Source organism: Gymnoscopelus braueri (assembly GCF_963280865.1).
Source record: "Gymnoscopelus braueri genome assembly, chromosome: 1".
In the NCBI taxonomy this organism is placed as follows: Eukaryota; Metazoa; Chordata; class Actinopteri; order Myctophiformes; family Myctophidae; genus Gymnoscopelus; species Gymnoscopelus braueri.
Window position 1 is genome coordinate 55,391,913 of NC_137603.1, and position 11,570 is coordinate 55,403,482.

At 42.0% G+C, this 11,570-nt stretch overlaps 1 pseudogene across 1 annotated transcript; it reads right to left on the reverse strand.

The window, feature by feature from the left end:
- Positions 1–202: 202 nt before the first annotated feature.
- LOC308089154 lies at positions 203–11,180 on the reverse strand (annotated as a pseudogene). Its single transcript, XR_013935014.1, has 8 exons — positions 11,049–11,180; positions 8,974–9,825; positions 7,730–7,881; positions 6,649–6,726; positions 3,216–3,387; positions 1,754–1,811; positions 417–612; positions 203–289 (listed from the first exon to the last, which is right to left on the reverse strand). The product of XR_013935014.1 is annotated as an uncharacterized misc_RNA (transcript).
- Positions 11,181–11,570: the final 390 nt, after the last annotated feature.

Sequence of the window (11,570 nt, forward strand, 5' to 3'; positions counted from 1 at the left end):
GTACTTTTTACCTATTCAAACTTGAAAACGGGTAAAAAAAGACCCTAACACAATGGAAGGGTTAATGCTGAATAGTAGCTTCCTGCATGCAAGTAGTTGCTTTTATAACACTTTGTCATGTAAAATACACATTTGGTTTCTCTTTACATATTAGTAAATAGAGACTGTCCTTACTAGCAAAGAAAGTAGCCTAACAGTAATGTCATTGGAAGGAGAGGGGGTGGGGCAGGGGCGATCTGACCACTGTCCCGGACTTTGGCAACACCTGCCTTAGGCTATCCATGCTCTCCTACGAGATGATGATGGGCAAACCACTGATGAGACACAGACGGCCTCAGTAATTATTGCACAACCCCGGCTCTGTTTGTGTGTAAACAATCAAAGCCTCTGTTTTTCCACAAATGAGATTCTCTGACCCGGTGGAGGTCGTTCCCCAAGGTGAACTCCTGGAAGTATCCGGGGGGCGGCCGAGGAGGCGTGGAGAGCCTGCCACAGCTGGTGCTGGCAGCCTCCCAGATAGTGGGAGCGCACCCCTGGCAGGAGGTTGTAGTTCCTGAACACGTAGGCCTTCAGTGGAGTGCCCCGGTTCACTATGGTGCTCACGGCTGCCACCTGCAGAGCGGCACACATCATCGTCTGACGTTATAGCACACGTACTGTAGCAGCATGATTTCACACAAGTACTGTACATCATGGTGTAAAATGCAGGTTATGCAAGTCTGCAATTGGACAGATGAGGGTTAAAGATCGAAGGGAATAGAATATAAGCCTGGGCTTAGGCTTCATCCTCTTCTGATGTACTGTAACATACTGAGAGCTGTGGCATATACAATTTACATTACATAATTAAACTTCTTTTTTTTATGATGAAATATAACAAAAGTGGAATGTACAGAGTCCCCCCATAGAGATGACATTATAAAATGAATAGTTCCGGTCCTTGATTATGATTGGCTGAGCAGTGTTCGAAGCCATCGTAAAATGCTCACATACTGTACCAGTATGTGTGACCACTGTGATCAGTATTACAGCAGCAAACAAATTGCTTCAAAATGTGCGATTTTCACTACTTCTTGTAGTCAAATTGTAAAAAAAAAATTTAAATGGGATATATCTAAGATTCCATGTTGCCATATTTGGTAACTGTTTCCTAAAAGCAATAAGCAGTAATAAGAGGTGGTCTGCAGTGATTTTAGAACGGGCAGGGCCCGTAACAATGCCCCTGAGCTGTTCTAACATAAATTTAAACCACGGCCTCTTGGGGATTATTGCTTTATTCTACTCTTCCAGCGACACCAATAAAATATACCACAGGAAAGAAAGAACACAGTGATTGGCTTGGCAATCAATTTAGATATCACCTCCAGCTCCAGAAGATCAAGTCTAATCCTACCAGTTCAACTCATTTTGCTCTGCAGCCAGGCTGGCTGAACCCTGTTTTCTTTTTACTTTGTCAAACGACCGTGCCACGCGCCAAAAATAGCAAATCTACACTCTCAAGCTCAAAAGGCGTCGCATCTGCAACGCCTTGTGAGCACAGAGCATAAATTAAGCATTACAGTGCATTTTCCCTTCCGTGCACATCCAAGACCTGCAGTGGAATAGCAAGGGGTGGTATAATCAGACAGAGACAGAGCCGGCGGGCTTTCTCTGTAACCTCATTATAGACGTTCTGGGATACAGGCTGACTGGGCCGTGCTACACCAAGAGACAACAGGTAGCGGCGAGAGACAGAACATCTTCTGACACTCACCTTTGGGCAGTTGGGGTCTCTTGAAGTTTCCACCATGAGATCAGCGCCCATTCTCTCTCTGTGGAGGAGATGAAAGGGCGATGTTATACGGCATGGTGTACTTTGGTTTACGTTTTCTTTGGTTTATGCTTTCTTTGCTTTATGCTTTCCTTTTGTCTGCAAGCTATTCCTAACGCTCCTAACACGTGTATTGTACTGTCTGTGTAGGGCTGGGCAATATATCAATATTATATTGATACTGTGAGATTGTCTGAAATTATGGATATCATGATATCGTGACATGGCATAATTACATGTCGTCTTTTCCTGGTTTTAACCCATTAGAACCGGGAAAGCATCTGTGTCATTTTAGATTTTAGGTTGGCTATTCAAAAATAGCATATACAAGCTTCGTGCCACGCTGCAAGCTTGTGCATCTGCTAGGGGAGAGTAGGGGAGTGGCATGCAGCAATTCTCCAGCCTGACAGGGAATAGAACCAGGTACTTGAGCCTATGTGGTACGTTCCCAAACCACTCGGCTATCGGGTCGCCCTACAATTTTCCTTTACACACTTAGCTATAATATAGGCAATACTGATGATTCATTATCAAAAATCTGAATGTGTCATGTTACCCGTCTATTTTGTGTATATGTCTGTTTGTTTTTGTTTTAAAAAAAAGGAAGCAATCCATATATATGAACAGAAATGTATAATCCTACCCTGTGCTTCACAATAAAAAAGATTTGAAACAAACAAAAATCTGAATGTGTAAAAATGTTGTGAAAGCACCAATAGTCATCCCACAATATCAATATCGAGTTATTTGGTCTGAAATATTGTGATATTTGAATTTGCCCAAATTGCCCAGTCCTAATAATAAGGGCTGAACATTAATCTCAATCAGAAATGCTATCCTTTTATCCAGCAATGGAGGGAGAGGCTAAAACGCATATATCTGATGGAAAGCATTACAGCTAGACTACATATGAGGACAGAGAATTTCATATCAGATGGACACCAGTAGTACTGCAGTTGCCCAGACTGATTGGGGATGCGGTCCCCGGGAGTCGAATTGGTTGCCTGTCCTCCCTGCGCTATTGGCTGGAGTGTCCTGAAGGTCATGTATGGATGATTGGTTTGCCACAAAACTTACAAAGGCATCACAGACACAGGTTGCCTGTGTCTGTGATGCCTTTGTAAGTTTTGTGTGTGTCTGATGCTGTTGAATGTGTGATGCAATTTTTGTTTTGTTTGTTTTTGTCTAGTGTATGTCCATATAATGTGATTACAGAATGTATGAAAATGGAAATAAAATTCAAGTGCAAAAAAAAGAAATGCTATCCTTTTGTGTTTTCGTAAATCTGCCTTCCAGTACATGATGATGCATGATAGCATGCTCTTCCCATGTCCACAGTGTAACAGTGGAACTGATTTGACGATGTTATGACATTATAATAACACAGTGCGACAGTGGAACTGACTTGAGGATTTTCTCCCAGGCCTCGCTGTCATAGAAGGCGTGGCTCCAGCCCATCTTCACTGTGCCGACGATGACGTTCTGCTTGAAGACGTCTGAGCCCAGCCTCCTGTACAGATCGTCACATTCACTGAGGGGGTATTGGAATACACCCAGCATGAAGCCTAGAATTGCTCCTGTGGACATAAAACACACGTTTATAAATGTGCACTGAGGCAGACACACACACACATAGATACACATGCAATTACCCACGTAAACACAGACACAAATGATTGAGAGACAATAAGAAGCCTTTTAAACACGCCTTTGTCAACAGGAAGTCCAGAAAATTCAGCACGTCTCCAGTGAACACCATTAAAAGGTATGGGAGTTGCTGACAAAGAACCACAGCAGCAATGTAAAGCTCATCCTCCTATCCGTCCCTCGGCTAGTCAAGCCCTAAGGTCTACTGACAGGGACTTGATGGGGGGATAGTTGCCTGATGGATTATCTCTTAAGGGTATCATTACACCGGGCTCATCCATTCCCAGCCAGTGGATGTGATTATCGTGGCCACTATGGCCAGAGCACTGCTGTTCTGTTTGCTGTGTTACCGTGTACATTATGCATGCACACACAGCCACGGCATCATTTTAAAGAGAAAAAGAAAGAATATATACATCACACTATTTGCAAAGCTTTTGTGACACAAATTCTCTCAGCAACTTCATCACAACGTCCCTGGTTCGATTCCTGTTGTAAACTTATGCTGCGTGACTTCCCCCCTCTGCACTGTCATCATGTCTAAATAAAGAAATAAGGGCATGGCATTGACCTCATTGGCATGGTAGAACATGGAGAACTTGGGAGAACAAAGGTGAGGGGTAGGGGAATGATTTGGGTGGCCTGCGCTAGCCAGATGTGGCACAGATGGGTTTTGAATGTTGCAAATATAATTTCATCTGGCAAGGAGATTACCATGGTATTGCAACACACTCACACAAACGCTGACTCCAACTGGAGGGATTACAGTGTGAGAGAGCGTTGCTGGGAGGCACAGAAGGGAGGAAATGGCTAGCAGCTTGGGACAAATAGGAACTTTGTGTGTTGATTTAAGGACACTGCTTTGCAGGGGGAAAGCATTGCTTTGAGGCATGGCAAGGTCATATACAGACCGAATGTGATCCACAGTACCCTCTAGTGGTGATTTTGCATATTGATGAGAAAAGGATCAATTGTACTACAAATTTCACGCCCACTTTTGAGACAGCGCCGCTACTCGAGGTCCGTTAGAACGATGAACTGCAGCTGCCAATGCATTCCCTATGAGAGGATATGAAAGTTAGCCTACTTTTAAAATTATCCTGCATTAACTGAAGACGATATTGATTTAAATAAAAATATGTTTCCAAATGTATGGAGTGTCTTTGTCAACATATCTTCTTGTTTTCTTAATAGTTGATGTGTTTCACATTTAATTTGCCACTTTAACGAGTTACCCATAATGTTAACACAGCAGAGGGTAGACAGCAGACGGGCATTTCAGTGACATCACTGTCTTTACGAGCGCCGAGCGCCGACCAGTGGCGTACCCACTGTAGAGGCAGGAGAGGCGGTCGCCTGCCCAACTAAGATCACGCCTCCCCTAAAAAATAAAAATAACCCGAAAATGTGTCATTGCGTGCTTAATGTCCTCAAAGTCACGCATCCAACAAGCTTTGAACTGAGCAGATTGGACCTTCTGTTCCAGAGATAATGACCAAAACCTATTGAAAACGGCCACTTTCGCCAGTTTTCTGGGTATTGAAAACCTCAAGGGATGCGTCCGTGACGTATATACCTTGCGACCACTTAAACTCTGGATCTCCGATGCTAGCGGTTTTGACATACTGATGGAGTATATTATAGTATATTGTGGGTAGTATATCGAGATGAAAGATATGGGACATTATAAAGGACAAATTAAACAAATGGGACAGATTATTAGAACACAAAAAAAATCGCTACAGCCTCAGTAGTTAACCAGTGAAATGACGGTATTTTACAATGCCTCTCATAGAGATTGCATTGAGAGCTGCAGTTCATCGTTCTAACGGACCCCGAGTGTCAAAAGTGGGCGTGTATTTGTAGGCCTTCCGCTTCCGGCCGTGTGTCTCTATACGTGCTGCTTGGTACAAAATGAATTTCCGCAAGGACAATAATGCATCCATCTATGCTTGAAAGATAAAACTACAGTATGTAAGGATAATATAGTTGAAGAAAGTGACATACACCTCAAATTTCAAGACATAAACCCTGAATTCCTAACTAACATTCCCCAGTCTAAATATCTTCACTGTAAAACCCTGGCTTTCCACATTAACGTGTCCAGCACACCAGGGGCGTTTCTTTTTGTGTGTGCGCAATTAATTCACTCTGAAATATATTTTTTCAAACTGCTGTTTGTGTCATGCATGAATTAAAGCTAAATCAAATCTCACGACTGAAAACGTTTGTATGGTCAAGTCCTAGCTGCGAAACATGCTTCCATAGAAGACATGCTGGCTTCTATAGAATCCAAATGACTGAAAACAGTCGTGGTGACTGAGAACTTTAATCCATCGTGTCATGACACGAGTACATCCACACGGGTCGCAAAATATTACACGGCCTGTAAAAACATATAGGACGCAAATAGCTGAAAGAAAATGGGCTGAATAAAGGATTTGTTGAAGATTAAAAATACAACACTGCCTAAATAATAATGGCCTTGGCTTTGTTAAATGGTCCAGCCAGATTCAAATTAGTGTGTCAGTGAGGCAATTGAGACCAGACAAGAACACAGTGTTAAATGGGTCAATGGGAGATTGGTACAGTTTTTAAATATAGTTTATACATTTAAAAAAAAAATCCTGTCTGTTTGTTTAACTCTGAGAGTGTAGAAATGAATTTCAATGGACACTTACTTACTTAGGTCTGTAACTCTGGAGTGTACACTCTCAGCATTATAATTCGACAATTTAAGGACCTGTAAGACCTTTTAAATGCATAAAAAATACAATTTCTGCATCAAAAGTAATCAACAAACTATACAATAAAAACTGGTCAAACATTGGCCAAATTGACAAATAATATAAGAAATAGGCAAAGATTGTGAAAATAGCCGATCTACAAGCTCACATTACATCTGCTATTTTCACAATATTTATCTGTGGAACCGAGTCAAACAAATTGTAATGCCTCAACTCCTACAATTCCAAGAGCTTGTCAGGGTGGGGGGGTCCCCAGTCCAAATAGGATTATTTTGGGGGGTCGCGGCCTGGAAACTTTGGGAACCCTTAGGTGTACACAACATACAGTATGCTTATGTTTTGTACACTCCTAACCAATGAGCCACATCAACCCCGTCGGGTTCCCAAGGCTACTTACAGTATTTCTTACTTTACATAAAGAAGTAGGGCAGGAGGACAACATACCTGTGCTGACTCCACATATGTAATCAAACAGCTGTCAGGGACTCCAGTCTGTGCAGAGCCTGAAGGGCAACCAGTCCTCTGAAAGACAAAATACACCAACAGTTCACAATGGTCAATGGTAAATGGACTGCGTTTATATAGTGCTTTTATTCAAAGCGCTTTAATTCACATTCACCCATTCACACACCGATGGCGGAGGAAACCATGCAAGGCAGAAGGCAACCAACCTGCTCATCAGGAGCAGTTAGGGGTTCAAGTGTCTTGCTCAAAGACACTTCGACAAGCAGTCAGGAGGAGGAGGAGGAGGGAATCGAAACCTGGAACCTTCGGATTCCAAGACGGCCGCTCTACCTCCTGAGCCACTGCCACCCCGAATCACATCTCAAGATATTAATACACTCACAACTCCAGGAGAGATACAAACAAAAGCACACACACAGGCTATATACGGTAGCTTGTGTACAGAATTGAATTGTGTATTGAAATCCCCTCAGTAGTCTGATTTATACCACCAAATATAAACTCAAGTAAGTTATAAGCAATGATTAACGCTGCAATCCAAAACTTATTTGAATGAATACAACATCATATTAAGATGAGAGAGAAGCTGATAAACAGCCAAAAGACATCCCAGACCTACTAGGCTGGATCAAAACAGTTAGGCCATCTGATCGTGCACTTAAATTCTAATGGATTAAAGCAAAATAAAATGTTTTTTAGGCCTAATCTTAATCAATCTTAATCATAAACAATTAGCACAATGTGTACAATTATGATGTTTTGGCAGGCATACATTACACCAGTTGAAGAAATTGCAGATTTAACCTTTGCTTTTATGAAATATCTGAGATCATTAGAATTTTCTGGAAGTGGACACTTCAAATACTCTTTAATCTTAAAATAACGAGTAACCGAAAATAGGCCATCTACAAGCTTACAACACGTGGCCTATTTTCGGTGCGTGACATGCCCCACTTCTATAGAATCCAAATGACTGAAATCAGTCGAATCCAAATGACTGAAAAATCAGTTGTGGTGATTGAGAACTTCAGAGCAGAACCCATGAAAAGTTGAGCCCTACCTTAACCCTCCTCCATCTATGGTCAGAACCCGTACTCCCCGGCCTTTCACAGGGTTATTGTGTCCCACCAGAGCTAGGGCCTCTCGTACCGCGGCCCTCAGACCCGGGTCACTGGCCTGTCTCAGACGCAGCAGACACGGAATCACTTTCTCCTGAATGTCAGACACACACACACACACACACACACACACACACACACACACACACACACACACACACACACACACACACACACACACACACACACACACACACACACACACACACACACACACACACACACAGAGAGAGAGAGAGAGAGTGGAATTCAGCAGTACAAATGAGAAAATGATTGCTCCTACTGCAAATTAGAGCTTTGCTCGTGCATACAATGACCTACTTTAAATTCTCTCCACGTAGTACCTGTTAGGCTTTGATCTAAGTCCCTCAGACAAGTGAAAGCAGTATTTGATTAAAATATGCAATGTGTTCAATGAGATAATCAAGCCACTGCACATAAGGGCATCTGTAATGCAGATGAACGTTAAAAGGGAAAGTCAGCATATAGCAGGCTGGCTGTGACATTAAGCAGCTCAACATAGCAGCATGTGAGCCGTTGTTGTTGCCGCAACAAAAAATGGAATTCAGGCTAACTTCCACACAAACAAAAGCTGTTCTTGATTCATGCTAGCAACGACATGATTATTATGTATGTGTTTTAAAAGGCAACAGCAAAATGATGTACTATAACTGTGTCCTCCTGACACCACAAGGGGGTGTCAAACTGAATCGTGAGGATTTTCTGACATGCTGAGCTTAAATCCACACAACATCAGATGCACTGCTAAAGCCTAGGGTTGTCATGATTATGACATTTTACTTGACAATTGTTGTTTAAATAATTGCGATTACCGATTTAATGGCGTTTCTGTCGTTGACCATTAATGGAACATTATGGATAAAAATTACATTTCTGTTTGGCTTTTAGGCTTTGTAAACTAAAGGTGCACAGGGAAGATATGACAAATAACGTTTTAACTTACATAATTTAATAACTTTATACTTGAAAAAAAATCATAGTGGAAATAGTAGAGCTCAAAACTCATCACAAGATCTGCTATTTCCACTATTTTCGAAAATGTTTGAAAATATATGAAAATGTTTCAACATGGAAGTGATTATGACGATTATGCAAAAAAAGCATTGCGATTAGGCGATGACGGTTTAATCTCGTCCAACACTTTTGCGGCAACTTTTGTTTTGACAGTGGAAGCATGATCACGCCTCAGCTTTTTCTCCCCTCGCTCGCGGACGTTCGGAGCTGCAGGTGTGGCAGTCGCCTGGGCAGCAGTCGCCTGGGCAGCAGTGGCAGTTTCCTGGGCAGCATTACAGTTTGGTACAGAGGTAGTGGTTTTGACGTCAGGTGTAGCAGCAGGAAGACGAGTAGGAGCGGTAGACACAGTTGAGGTGGGTGTCGGTGTGCATGATGTTGTAACAGTGGGAATGGGAGGAGGTTGGTTGAGAGTAGGTGTGGTTGTGGTCTCTTCAGCCTTTGGCTTAACTTCAAGGCTGGTCTCAATCTCTTTGCTCAGTTGGGAAGCATTGGGTTTGAGTCTGGCGATTTTGGAGAAAAGTTCTGTTCGTGTGCCGGCAGCGCTAACAGCCTTAGAGACGGTGTCGAGTGTGTTCCTGAAGCGCGCCATGTATTGACTCAGACCAGCGGACCAACGAGAGGTCGAGGTGTTCAGACACAAGGCACTGGTGTGCAGTCCAAGCCGCTGTCTCGCCTGACTCGCTCTGCCGAGCCAGCCCTTCCGTCCTCGACTCCGCAGGCCCTGGACGTGCTTCCACCTGAGATAGCCAAACCCGTGGATGGCAGGCTGTCGCACGTAAAGCCTGTAATGGGGGGCACGTAAAGGAGACAATGGAAGCGATGAAGCCGGCCTCTGAGCTTGCGCGTGCCACAAGTCAATGGCTCTGCTCACTTTCAGCACCCAGGTCTCGGGAGCCCCTTTGTAAGCCATTGCTTTTGAGGTCTTTGAGGTCACGTGTGTCACAAGGAATTATTATTCCATCCAAGGAAACATTACATCTACACACTCTTGCTTTTCATAAAGCTGGTGAACAACAGAAAAAAAAACACGATGCAAGCATGAGTGAAAGAAGTTAATGAAAACAAAATGCTACAAAATGTTATGATGATAAAATGAAAACATGTGATGAGATAGCTAGCTATAGCATCATGTTTAAACTTCACTTGCTGTTCTCCTTTGTAAACCCTTTTTTTTAAACTGTGGTTGACATTAAATATACACGCAACTATAAGCTGTTATGTAACTCAGTGGTGTAAAGTAACTAACTACATGTACTCAAGTACTGTACTTAAGTATCATTATTCTGTTGTTGTTGTTATTATCCATGCAGCTGCATTGTCTTAAGGAAGCCAAACCAAAACAAGTTTTACTCTTATGTACCTGTACCATTTGTATACATTTTACACATTTGAAAACTTGTGAAATGTTACATTCTGCATAATGGGTACTTTCTACTTTTGGTACTTTAAGTATATTTTGATGCCAATTATATTTTGTACTCAAGTAAATTTAGAATTCCGGACTTTTCCTTGTAACAGAGTATTTCTACATTGCAGTATTGATACTTGTACTTCAGTAAAATATGCGAGTACATTTTCCATCACTGTTATGTAACTGCACTTCACATTCATCAGCATTAAGCTAGCTAACTCAGAGATCAGTCAGTCAGCTAGCCATGCTAGCCCGAATGGAATAAATAGAAGTATGATGAACATATATGTTCATCAAGTTATATTCATAATTAATTAATGTGTGTTATTAACAATATGCCACTTGTATTAAATAATAGTTAAAGGTAACACAAGCAAATTATTTAATTGTATTTTAAATAGGAATTAAATCCCAACACAGAATTAACAATGCAATGAGTAAATACAATACAATAAGAATGAATCCTAGGTCACCTTACTTTGTTTTGATCACTAAATAACACCAAGCTTAGGTTCAGGGTGAAAAATAGCAAAAAAAATCTAATGGGATCCATAAACGTGCTTTATTATGTCCTCACAAGTATGAGTCCTCACAAGTATAGTAATACTGAGAGACAGAGAGTCTTGTCCTCAACATGGACAGCGTCACACTGGTGCGACAATAGACGCTCACGACACATCGCCACGCATTTCAATGAGCGAGACCCCTTCAGCGTGGGGATAGACCAGCGTTGTCGGTCTATCCCCACGCCCCGCACGCCCCGAAACTACCAGCCTGACGTCAGCGGTCACGCTCAGTTGCTAGCTGGGACATACCAGTGTTCTTCATGGGAGCTTTTCAAAGAAGATATGCCTTTCTGCCATTCATTAAAATATCATTCAGATAGTGATGATGTATAAATACAGCGTTCATTCACATTACACACAGGCTAACGTGTGTTATTGTCTTGTTGACAGTTTCTTTCCAGAATGGTGGTGGTGACGTTGTGTGTGAGAGGAAAACAATGACCACGTGATCATCGGTCTGTCTGTCACGACCGTCATGGATGAACTTCAACCTGGTGTTTGCACTTACTATCTTTTTGGTCCGTACATCAACATAAACTTTTACATTTCAAATATGAAATGCTTACTTCATGGCCATGGATGTTAAAATAATGTGCGGGTCCTTAAAAGTACCCGTATTTTTCGTATTGTTCAATAAAAAGCATTTTAATACGATTAATGGCCATTTTCTTAGTTTTTCTCCAAATGCTTTCATCCATGTAACCCTATCGATTGGGAGGTGTATTGCAAACTGATACATAATAACTGTATGATAAAATAGCCACCAATCAA